The following is a 13,373-nucleotide window of genomic DNA, read 5'->3' on the forward strand; positions in this document are numbered from 1 at the left end:
GTGGAGCTAGATGTTATTCTTCTTGCCTATTATGCCTATTGTGCCTACTACACAATATGTAGTTTCTCAACTGACTTCATATTAATTGTTAGAATAGGTTAACCAATAAATAAGGATAGCAACTGAATCAGCCAATAGGATCTAACCACTTTTGAGTCTGTGCAGAGAATTGAAACTGGAAATTTAAGCTTAAGGCTGGGCGTGGCTCACTCTCCACTCTGCTCTCTGTCCACTCTGTTCTCTCTACTCTCTGTTGTTGTCTGCTTTGCTGAAATGAAACTAACTCTCCTGCTTGTGTTTACTTGTAACTACATTGAAGAAGAACTCTGCTAATGGTATTGAAAATTCATCTGTTACTATGTTTATAAAGAAGTTAATGAATCCAGCTTAATCAGTTATCTGTGCGTGCTTCTGGAAATTGACTTTTCTGCACCAAACTTTAATATTAATGTTAACATCTGAATTTAGTTACTCAAAAGAGTTGTTTAGTTTTGTGTAAACATGGATACATAGTTCTTTCAGAGGGGGACCTTCTTGTGTAGTTACAGGGTAGATTTCATTCATAAATTTCGACCGGGGGTCACTGCTCACAGTCACCATGCCCTCATCACCTCGAGGCTCGACTACTGTAATGCTCTCTACATGGGGCTACCTTTGAAAAGTGTTTGGAAACTTCAGATCATGCAGAATGCAGCTGCGAGAGCTATCATAGGCTTTTCTAAATATGCCCATGTCACACCAACACTCTGCAGTCTGCATTGGTTGCCGATCAGTTTCAATTCAAAGTGTTGGTTATGACCTATAAAACCCTTCATGGTATCGGACCAGAATATCTCCAGGACCGTCTTCTGCCGCACGAATCCCAGCGACCAGTTAGGTCCCACAGAGTTGGCCTTCTCCAGGTCCCATCGACTAAATAATGTCGACTAAATAAAGCCTTCTCTGTGGCGGCCCTGACCCTCTGGAACCAACTCCCCCCAGATATCAGAGTTGCCCCCACCCTCCTTGCCTTTTGTAAGCTCCTCAAAACCCACCTCTGTCGTCAGGCATGGGGGAATTGAGATATCCCCTTCCCCCTAGGCTTATAAAATTTGTGCATGGTATATCTGTATGTATGATTGGTTTTTCTTAAATTGGTTTTTTTTTAATTACTTTTAATATTAGATTTGTTTATATTGTCTTTTTTACTGTTGTTAGCCGCCCCGAGTCTTCAGAGAGGGGCGGCATACAAATTCTAACAAACAAACAAACAAACAAACAAACAAACAAACAAACAAACAAACGAACAAACAAATAAATAAATAAATGTTGGGGGGGGGCATAGCTCTGAAGGCAATCTCTCGCATGAGTGGAAAATATCAGTTCTGTGATAATTACTTACAAGTTCCCCTCTTCAATTCCTTCAGAACTCTTCCCCTTTGAAAGAGGAACGTTTCTCCTCTCCATTTGTAGAACAGAAACATTTATTTATGTTCACATGTATTAGCTTCTCTGAAAATTGGCAGCTAGGACGTGGCAATGTAAACCGATATTCATATGAATTCAGGAAACTGTCAGGTAATATTTTAATGTTGTTTCAGGGTGATATCTTTTCTTTTCATCCCTGTAGTTTTGATAAAAAGGTTAACAGTGTGAAATAAAGTCAGCCAGATCATGCTGGATTTGGCATTTTCGCTCACCTATAGAGTTCTTCCCAGGGACTCCCAGATGTTGATCTTCAATGATATTAAGGGGGCCATCCCAGCAGTGATGGGCTACCAAAACTTTTACTACCACACTGTGGGCGTCACTTATGCATCGCGGGCTCTGGGGTGGAGCTCCATGCATTCTCCCCCATCGGGGCAGTAGCCCACCCCTGACTATCTACTATATAAAGCGTTTGTACACACACGCACACACAGCTCTTTTAAAATTATACACATTCAAACTCATTTACTGCAATAGGAAAAACATACCCAGAGCCCAGAAGGGAAAAAAAAGAAAAAAAAGAAAAATTTTGCTACCGGTACTGCATACCTGACCGTACCCATAGGAGCCCATCACTGCATCCCAGGATGCAAGCCATTGTAGGTACAGCTGCCTATTGAAATTGACCAATGGGGATTTTGTCAACGCTGATGGCGTTCAAATAATGCTCCAGATATTTTGGAAGTATACGCAAGGTGTCTGTTACTATCAATATTACCATTCCTTACCGGTATACAAATCAAATCAAGTCAAGTCAAGTCAAGTCAAGTCAAGTCAAGTCAAGTCAAATCAAATCAAATCAAATCAAATCAAATCTAATCAAATCTAAACAAATCTAATCAAATCTAATCAAATCAACAAACAAACAAACAAACAGACAAACAAATAAATAAATTTCACAGGGTTGCCTAAGACATCTGGAAAAAGACAAATTTTCCATGATGTTAGGAACTAAACCTTCTATTCCGGTGCCTTGGGACATATTTTTACAATCTGACAAATCAGGTGTTTACAGTGGGGGTGTCCTCTAACCTTCCTGCCAATCAGCTGAAAGGTCTACAATGGTACCTCTACTTACAAACTTAACTCATTCCCTGACCAGGTTCTTAAGTAGAAAAGTTTGTAAGAAGAAGCAATTTTTTCCCATAGGAATCAATGTAAAAGCAAATAATGTGTGCGATTGGGGAAACTACAAGGAAGGTTGAGGCCCTGTTTCCTCTGAGGAGATTCATACAGAGGCCCCATGGAGGCTTCTCCCCACCTTTTCTGGCCCTGTTTCCTCACAGGAAATTCCTAGAGAGGCCCTATGGAGGCTTCTCCCTGCCTTTTCCGGTTACAGTTTCAGAGGCTCGGGTTTTTTAAGTGGAAAATTGTTCTTGAGAAGAGACAAAAAAATCTTGAACGACCAGTTCTTATCTAGAAAAGTTCGTAAGTAGAAGTGTTCTTAGGTAGAGGTACCACTGTATTAGGAAAATTGGCTCTAGACTTATGGTTGGGGGTCACCACAACATGAGGAACTGTATTAAGGGGTCACGGCATTAGAAAAGTTGAGAACCACTGGTCTAAGTCATAAATGATTTAGATGAGGGAATAGAAAGGGAAGTTATCAAATTTGGGTATGATACTGAACTGGCAGGAATAGTCAACACCCTAGATCAGGAGTAGGCAAAGTTGGCTCTTCTATGATTTGTGGACCTTAACTCCCAGAATTCCTGAACCAATCATGTTAGCTCAGGAATTCTGGGAGTTGAAATCCACATTTCATAGAAGAGCCAACTTTGCCTATCTCTGCCCTAGATGATTAGTTCAATATTGAGATGACTCTTGACAGACTGGACCCTATCTACCAAAATGAAATTCAAAGTAGAGAAAAGTAAAGTGTTACACTTAGGCAAGAAAAATCAAAAGTACACATATAGACTGGGTGAAACCAGGCTTAATAGCAGTAACTGTGAGAAGGATCTTGGAGCCTTAATGGACAACCAGTTAAATAAGTGTGCATCGGCAGCCAAAAAAGCCAACACAATATTAAATGGCATTGAGGGATACAATCAAGATCAAGAGAAATACTAATACCTGTTATGTCGGGCTCTCTGGTAGAATCCTCCCAAAAATTCACAGGTACAAATTTCAGACACACACACGTTTGAAAATTCAAAACAATGTTCTTTATAATGAAAATTCACTTAAACTAAGCCCTCTTTTGGTATAGCAAAGAGCACTCGTCTCCAAACAAACTGGTAATTGGTACAAGTCCCTTATCAGTCCTGTGATACTTAGCTTGCAGCTGTGAAGTAATTCAAAGTCCTTCTTTCACAAAGTGAAACACACTTTGCTCTGGTTTAGTTTCAAAGCAGGGAAAAATCAGCATACAAAAAGTCAAAGTCAGTAAAGCAGTCATGAAACACAACAAACGATCAGATAATCCTCCACAATGACCAAACCCACAGGCTACTATTTATAGCAGCCTCACTAATTACCACAGCCCCACCCAACCACAGGTGGCCTCATTTTCTTTGATAATAATCTCTCAGTTGTTGTTGCCTATGCATCGCTCTCCGCATGCGTGGCTGTATCATTAACTCTTGTTCTGAATCCAAGGAGGAGCTAGATAATTGATCTCCTTCTGAGCTGTCTGCCACACTCTCCTCCTCCCTGTCACTCATGTCTTCTTGGTCAGAGGAGCCTTCATCATCAGATTCCACCGGGGGCAAACCAGGCCTGCAGCATGTGGATGTCTCCCCCACATTCACAGTCCTTGGGGCAGGAGCTGGGCCAGAGCTAACCACAACAAATACCACTCTATAAAGCCTTAATAAGACCACACTTAGTATGACATGACAGAAGTGTTCCAATATTTGAGGTACTGCCACACAGAAGAGGGGGATTCAAGCTATTTTCCAAACCATCCAAAGACCAGAGATGGAATAATGGATGGAAATTGATCAAGGAGAGATTCAACCTGGAAATAAAGATAAATTTTCTGAACTTTCAAGAAGAAACTGCATGGCCATCTTCAGAAATGGTGTAGAATGGGGTTTGGACTAGATGACCTATGCAGTCCCTTCCAACTCTATTAATCCGTATCTGTATGTATTTCCTCTTAAGGTTTGGCTTGTTCAGCCAGAATTAGCCTCTCTTATCTCTTTCTTCAACTTCCCTGCTCTTAGCCATGACCCGGTCTTGCTTGGTCAGAGGAGAAATTAAATCAAAGGCTTAATTGGTCAGAGGACAAATTAATCCAAAAGCTTGAAATTATTTTAGAAGCTGGTGGCCCTGATCTCTAACCTTTGTTGCTCTAACAAACTGCTAACTCTCAAGAATACTTTCTTGGTTTCTTTTCCTTTATTTAATTTCTGTTTTGCCTGAAATATTAGAAGAAGAGAGATATCTTTGTTGAACAGGTTTTTTTTTTCAGTCAATCCAGAGGGTTATAACCGCCTACCAGTTACACATGACTAAATACATCTGTGTCATTCTGCACATGATTAGGGTCACAAGGTTCACACAATCATAGAACATTTAGTTGTGGTCTCACCATCACCACTTTCCCTGATTTGGGATCATATCACTCCTTTATTTTTACTCAAATGAAATTTAAGATGACCTTGGACATATTGCAATTAAAAAATATGAGATTAGGAGCATAAAAGAATAAACAGTTAAAAAAATATAGAAGCTAAATTTGATTTCGTATCCAAGTTAGAACTCCAAAAGGCAATGGACGTCCCCCAGACGTCAACACCAACTAAAAAGAGTATCCAGTCATGCTGGTAAAAAGCAAAGTCATTTTATATCTTTGAAAACAAACACAGATAACAAAAACTGTTCTTACAAACTGGAATGCTATGAAGCTTCACAGAAGAGTCACGACGGCCAGACAATACAACAGGCTTCTTGCTGGCACACACACCACTGTAGATAATAAAACCCACGCCTCCCCCAAGTTTTCAGCCTTCGAGGCCACAAGCCAGAATCAGAGATGCCAAGGATCGAAGCAAAGTCACAGGACTCCCAAAAGATAACTCTCCACAATACAGGAAGGGCGGGCCTGCCTTTTCAACCTTTCTGAGGAGAACCACACCCAAACCCAGATGTTGCCTATTAGGGATGGAAATACCTGGCTAATTGTCCCCTTCGTTGTGCTGCCCTTCTCTGCCTCATATCTATGATGGCTTGTGCATTCTCATCTAATGACTCCAGGCTACTCGCTGGGGAGAGCTCTCCCCCGGGGGTCTCAGGCTGTTCTCCCTCCTCCTCGTTCTGACATTCCTCTTCCCGTCTGCCTGGTCCTCCTCCTGTTCCTCGTCCTCCCCCTCTGAGCATGGAGCGGCAGAGTTCCAGCCGTTCCCTGAGGAGCCTCAGACTGAATCACAACACCTTTGGGGGTCAAACAACCATTTCACAGGGGTCACCTAAGACCATCGGAAAAGACAAATTTCCCATGGTGTTAGGAACCAAAGCTTCTATTCTGGCTCCCTGGAACATATTTTTACAATCCAACCAATCAAGCGTTTACAGTGGGGGTGTCCCTCTGACCTTCCTGCCAATCAGCTTAAAGCTCTGTTGGGAGAATTGGTGCTAGACTTATGCTTAGGGGTTGCCACAACATGAGGAACTGTATTAAAAGGTCGCAGCATTAGAAAGGTTGAAAATTACTTCCGTAAAGGAGATAGTTAGCTTCCCATATAAAGCAGATCTCTGAGGGGAGGCAAATTCCTCAAAGAACAATTATTGGCTACATCATATTGCCACAAGCCGGTGAAAACCGACTCTAAATGTTCCCATGACTTTCACCTAATTAATTTCCACTGGTGGACTTGTGTTCCACCCCATCCTGCCTGCTGCCCTCCCCTTTGTGAATGTATTATTGATATATCGTTATTATAAAACTATCTTTGTGACTTGTTGTTTTGGCATGCAGTACAAACACATGCAAACCTTTGACATGCAATATAGTCACACAAGAGTGTTCTGACCTAGGCTAACTGATAAATAATGAAGAACAAACGGAATCCAAAACCCCCTCTTTTTATTTTAATGGATGTGAATTATGTCCATTCCCAGCCATAATAAGTCCCAAACAATGCTAATGAGTCCAATTGAAGTCTTTCAAAAGGCTGATATCACCACCGCACCTCAAGAAAAATATAATACAACTGGAAAAGGGCAACAAGAATGATCAAGGAAATGGAGCACCTTCCTTATGAAACCAGGTTGCAATGCCTTGGTCTCTTCAGCCTTGAAAGACGGCATTTAAGTGGTGACTTGATCAAAGTGTATAAAATCATGCATGGGATAGAAAAGGTGGATAGAGAAAAATTATTTTCTCTATCACAGATTACTAGGACGAGGGGGCACTCCCTAAAGCTCATAGTTAAGAAAGTGAGGAAATATTTCTTCACCCAGAGGGTCATTGGTTTATGGAATTCACTTCCAGAAGAGGTAATGACAGCTGTTAGCCTGGATAGCTTCAAGGCAGGAAATATGACTTTAGTAACCAAGTAGTTGATGCATGGAACTCACTACCAGACCCTGTAGTATCATTACCTAACCCCAAAAACTTTACCCTTAGATTAACCACTGTTGACCTCTCCCGATTACTAAGAGGTCAGTAAGGGATGTGCATAAGCGCACCAGCGTGCCTTCTGTCCCCTGTCCTAATGTTTCTCTTTTACTAGTACCACATATATAAATATTATATCTTTGTATACCACCAATACGTACGTGACAAAACAAACAAACAAATAAAAAATAAATAGATTCATGGATGCCAAGTGTATTGGTGGTTATTGAAACGGATGTCCAAGTGACACCTCTATGTTGGTTGAGGCAGGCAGGATTCCCTTGGGTACCATTTGTTGGGGGTCAGGGGAAAGGAAGGGTTTTGCCTTCTCTTTCTGCTCAAGATCCCCATGTACAATTGGTGGGTCCCTGTGTGAGACAGAATGCTGGACTCGATGGACTTTGTCCTGATTCAGCATGGCTCTTCTTAGGTTCTTAAGTTCTTACAAACTTTATCTCTCTTGACATGCTGCCAAAGATATAACTGGCAAGGAGCTTTGCAAGGCCAAACAGAAACATGGAGTCAGAACCAAAATGCTGACACACAAATTGAACAAAGCTGCTTCCTGCAACATTGGCTCCACCTATGGGAGGAGCCAATCATCTCCAAGCCTTACTCCCGAGTAGTCCTTTTCCTCCAGAACTGTTCTTGCCTTCTGGTAACTCTGTGCATGCGTTCATTGGAAACAGGCTCCCCCTCTACCTCTCTCATGCTCACCTCTGGAGGCTCTGGAGTCAGCACACCTTTCCCAGATGGTCAGGGCTGGATCTCTGCCTCTGGTACCAAGCCATCTCCAGACTCCAGGCCTGGCCCATGTTCTTCCCCACCCCAGCTTCCTCGCTGTCCGATTCTGCTGCCAGCTCCGCAGGCCACTGGCAGAGCACAACAGAGAGAGAAAAACCAACAGTTGAGATGGGCATCATTTCCTTTGTATGTTTTTCATCATGCAAAGATGGGCTGCCAAATGTCCGCAGGTCCAAATGGTATCATCTAGCTGACTTTGGCAGGCGTCAAACAACTGAGCACGTTTAATAATTGGAAATTACCAGAAATCCAAGGGCTCTAATTAGATTATTTAGAAGTTTTTTTAAAAATTGCTTGTTACTAAAAGCTTGATTGAGCTCATTAACAGCCCCCGCAATACACACACAAACAAAAATCAAGTTAAAGGAGAATCTTCCTCCCTCCCTCCCTCCCTTCCTTTTTTTTTACCAGCAGATCAGGCAAGTGGTCAAATATCACAAAAAATAAATACATTTCTTTTTAAAAATCCTTTCTGTTAAATCTTTCCTCCCTCCCTCCCTCCCTCCCTCCATCCCTCTTTCTTTCTTTCTTTCTTTCTTTCTTTCTTTCTTTCTTTCAGTAGATCAGGTGTGTGGTCAAATGTTACAAATATCATGATATATGTTTTCCTACTTAAGCAGGTACCTAATCATAATATAGGTTTTCCTACCTAAAATCTCCAAGGTCCCTTCCAACTCTGTTCTGTTTGATTGTTTCTTTGGATTTATATGCTGCTAACTCCCAAAGGACTCTGGGTGGCTCACACCAAAATACAAATAAAATATAACATAAAACTTACTAAAAACAGTTTAAAACTATCTAAAAACGAACAATCAAGCAATTAAAACAGTTAAGAAAAAACATGCATACCTCAGGCCTGCTGGAAAAGCCAGGTCTTTACAGTTTTTGGGAAGGCCAGTAGGGTGGGGGTAGTCTGGATCTCGGGAACTAGCTGGTTCCAAAGAGCTGGAGCAGCCACCAAAAAGGCCCTCCCCTATAGGCCCACCAGCCGACACTGTTTAGCTGATGGGACCCTTGTTCTATTAACAAGGATTCCTTTTCAGAATATAGGAAGAAACAGAATGAACAGAACAGAATGAATATAGGAAGGAGCTAATTATGAAAAGTGAAGTCTATGAAAATTCAAAAGACGGTGGTCTCTGCTGGCTCCATGCCCGGAGGAGGATGACAGCGCAGAGGAGGGGGCTGAACAGTCGGACGGGGGAGAGGAAAATCAGGAATGGGATGAAGGAGAACAGCATGAGAGCCCCCGGGGGGGGGCTCTCCCCAGCCAGTAGCTTGGAGTCATTAGGTGATGACGCACAAGCTGTCATTGACATGAGACAGCGACGTTCAGAGCAACGAAAGGAGCAGTTAAAGAGATATTTTCACCATTGAAGTAGAAACAGCTGGGTTTGGGTGTGGTCCTCATCAGCAGGGTTTAAAAGGCAGGCAAGCCCTTGAAGCCATGTGGAGTATTATTAGCTTGGTGTGGCGTTATCCTGTCTTGTTTCTCGGCGTCTCTGTTCCTGGCTTGTGGCCCAGCAGCTTTGGAAGATCCGTGGGAGGTGTAGGTCTGCTATCTACAGCCTTGGCTTGGCAGCAAGAATTCTGCATTGCTGCATGGACTTTTGGCCTTCGTGAATATATCTGAAGATACAGCATTTTCCTGTTTGTAAGGACATTTTCTGTTACCTGTGTTTTTCTTGAATTTTATAAAACTGCCTTTGTCTTTTACCAGTGTGTTTGGCTTCTCTTTTTGGGTTGGTATTGGCTTCTGGAGTGACCCAGACAGAACAGTAGGCAGTGATGAAATCCATGCATTCAAAGCCTGACCTCACGCAAATTCAAGATGGCAACCATGTCTATGAAATCAAACCCAATCCCTTTCAGGAAAGATTATTTTGTGCCCCTCCACCCCTGGCTGTGACAGAATCTTAATAACTTAATTCATCATTACTTTTATTTATAATCTGGTCTTTTTAACACGGCTACTTAATCATATGGATTACTATGACGGATATGCCAGTCATAGTCAACCCTGAGCAGCTTTCCATTAGAAACAGCACGAGAACAGTGTTACAATCGCCACATTCACTAAGAAACACACACACACAAATAATCAAAACAGACATTTCCACTGCAGGCTAAAGAAAGGGAACACACAGTGTATCAGCCTCAAGCTCTTCTCGCAAAGCCAACTTTTGAAGGCATTCAGCTGTCCTGACAGGAAAGGGGCTAATTGGATTTCATTAGGTCAGATAATAAAATGTCGTCAGGCATAACCATTCAGGACTTGGCAGCTGAAATCCTAGTTAAAATTAGTGAAGGTAGGCGGAGAGAGATCCTTAAGCGAATTAATCCTTGTTGACAAATTTGATTCCTTAGGTGGGAGGGAACGGAAACAAAAGTGGGATTTGTGATCAGTTGTGGACTCACAACTCTGTCCCTGACAGTCATGGAAACGTGACATGTCCATGAGGGAAGGATGAGAGAAAAAATTATCACTCCATAATGCCAGCTTTTACAACAGGTACGTTTGAATCCCACAAAGCTTTATACAACATCCTTTCTACTTTATGTCTCACAGAAAAAAAAAATAATAATAATAGCATTTATTCTCCATATATCCCGGAAAGTAGACATAATAACCTTATCTTCCAAGATCAATCTATTCTTGTTCAGAGGTTGTAGTTGAATCAATATCATATGTTTGACTGGGTTATTCGCTTTACAATTCACAGTGTTCACCTATCCTTCTAAATTGCTCTAATTGTTTTGTGGAACAAAATACATCTCATTTATTTATCTGTATCCTGCCTTTATTGGTTACACGGTGAATATATCTAACACATCTTCCTCCTCCTATTTTCCTCACAGCATAAACAACAACAGCAATATTGCTGAAACTTGGGGTGCAAATAAGATCTGATGGATTGTTTTCCATATTAGGCCATTAGCTATACTTTTCACCTTTTATTATTTTAGCTTTATTATGTTTTGGGAACTGACATTATATAGAGAGTTTTGACCAACATGCAAGGTGAGCAGATGAGAGGGACATAAAGTTAAAATGAGATTATGCCTCGATCCTTGTGATCTTTCTGCCCTATCCACCAAAAACATTTTGCCTTAGATTGGCTGATCTCGCTGAACTGAAAGCAGACCTATTGATCATTGGATATAATATTTTCCTCATTAACTCCATACTCTCTCAAGTGCTTTGTAATGGGGGCAAAAATAGAGCTCCTTTGGCTATAAGAGAGGTAGTTGCCAATTCTGCACAAAAGCAACATGAGAAAATATTATTTTACTGAAAGAGTAGTAGATCCTTGGAACAAACTTCCAGCAGACGTGGTTGGTAAATCCACAGTAACTGAATTTAAACATGCCTGGGATAAACATATATACATCCTAAGATAAAATACAGAAAATAGTGTAAGGGCAGACTAGATGGACCATGAGGTCTTTTTCTGCCGTCAGTCTTCTATGTTTCTATGTTTCTATACCCCAGGATTCGGGAGAAAGAAATGGAGAACAGATGTAGATCCAGAATTAGTCCAAAGAGACTTCTTTAAGTGTTTTAGAAAATCCAGTTTCAACCATCCCACCCCCACTCCACCCCCACAAAAACCCACTTTTAAATTCTCACAAAAGGGTTGTGAGTATCGTTTCTTGGGCAATGCACAATAGTGGTTCCACAATTTCTTGTCTCACAACATGCATTCCCTTATCAGAATATACTGTGTGTGTGTGTCTCTGTGTGTACATATATTGCTAAAGTGCAATCATGAGTGCCCACATTCAAAATTCAATGCCTGGGGAGGGCAAAAACAGCTCCCCCCCGGAGGCCCTCTGGAGGCCGGAAATGGCCTGTTTTCCAACTTCTGATGGGCCCAGAAGGCTCATGTTTTGCCCTCCCCAGGCTCCAAAGGCTTCCCTAGAACCAGGGGAGGGTAAAAGTGCCCTCCCCCATTCCCTCCCGGAGGCTCTCTGGAAGCCATAAATACTCTCCCAGAGCCTCTGTTGTAAGCCAAAAATCACCTGGCCAGCACACACATGTTGCATGTTGGAGCTGAGCAAGGTCAACAGCTTGCATGCCGGTAAATATGGCTCCATGTGTCACCTGTGGCACCCATGCCATAGGTTCGCCATCAGTGGTGTAGGATCTCCTATTTGGGTGGAGGGTTGAACTAGATGATATACAAGCCCTTCCAATTCTGTTAAATCTGTTAACAATTGATTCTAAATTCAGACAAAGATATTGGCCCACCCTTGTTTTACAATGGTGGAATTTATATAGTTCATTTATTTAGTCGTATCCCACTTTTGTTATTTTTACAAATAACTCAAGATGGCAAACATATCCAACTCATCTCCCTTCTCCAATTTTCCTCACCACAACAATCAGTGAGTTGGGTTGGATTGAGAATGGCTGTTTTTTTATGGGACTAAGGTGGGCCTACAATGAAAACTCTCTTGGTTTCTAACCTGTTGCCTTGACTGCTAGACCAAAATGGCTCTCTATGTGAGAATAACCCAGTGTTTTCAGATGGGCAATCAGAATATTTGATTTAAATCTGAGACTTGAAGGGCAGGAGACTGAATTTTCATCCATTCTTGCTTCAATTAGATTACTGAATGGAATATAACAAGGACATTTCACTAGGGAGTAGACCAGGGAGGAAATAACAGGGAAGTATGTGATTCTCCTTGAAGAAAATTGATCTACAGACATTAAATGGCTTCAAAGCTTATATTACAATCCAAGGGTGAATGAAATTTAAACTTTTTCCCTACCGGTTCTGTGGGCATGGTTTGGTGGGCATGGCAGGGGAAGAATGTTAGGTGTTGAAGAGTAAGCAGTGCTATTGTAAGAGTTACACAGAATGCACAGAGGAAAAACGTGGAGGTAGCAGATATCCAGCTGATAGTCCAGAGATATGAGCAGTACTTTAAATAACCAGACCACATACATTAAATGTACAAATATTATTTACATTAGGTCAATATTGTAGTCAATAACAGTCCTAGTCATTCACAAATACAGCAATCAATATTCTCAATACATAGTCTTTCTTTCTTTCTTTCTTTCTTTCTTTCTTTCTTTCTTTCTTTCTTTCTTTCTTTCTTTGTCTGTTTATTTATTATTTATTTATTTATTCCAATACATAATAATACACAATGAAGGTAATAGAGGATACCTTCGAGGAAATAGAATTAGAGAAAGAATAGAAGAGAGAATATAGGATAAAATAAATTGATGAGAGAATAGAATAAAGATATAGGGATAGAAGAGAAGACACAATATATGGGATATAGGAGAGACGATAGGACAGGGGTCGTAAGGCACTCTAGTGCACTTATACATGGCCCTTACTGACCTCTTAGGAATCTGGAGAGGTCAACCATAGACAGTCTAAGGGTAAAATGTTGGGGGTTAGGGGATGATACTATGGAGTCCGGTAATGAGTTACATGCTTTGACAACTCTATTACTAAAGTCGTATTTTTACAGTCAAATTTGGAGCAATTAATATTGAGGTTGAATCTGTTTT

The sequence above is a fragment of the Erythrolamprus reginae genome, chromosome 7 (assembly GCF_031021105.1).
Source record: "Erythrolamprus reginae isolate rEryReg1 chromosome 7, rEryReg1.hap1, whole genome shotgun sequence".
NCBI classification, from domain to species: Eukaryota; Metazoa; Chordata; class Lepidosauria; order Squamata; family Dipsadidae; genus Erythrolamprus; species Erythrolamprus reginae.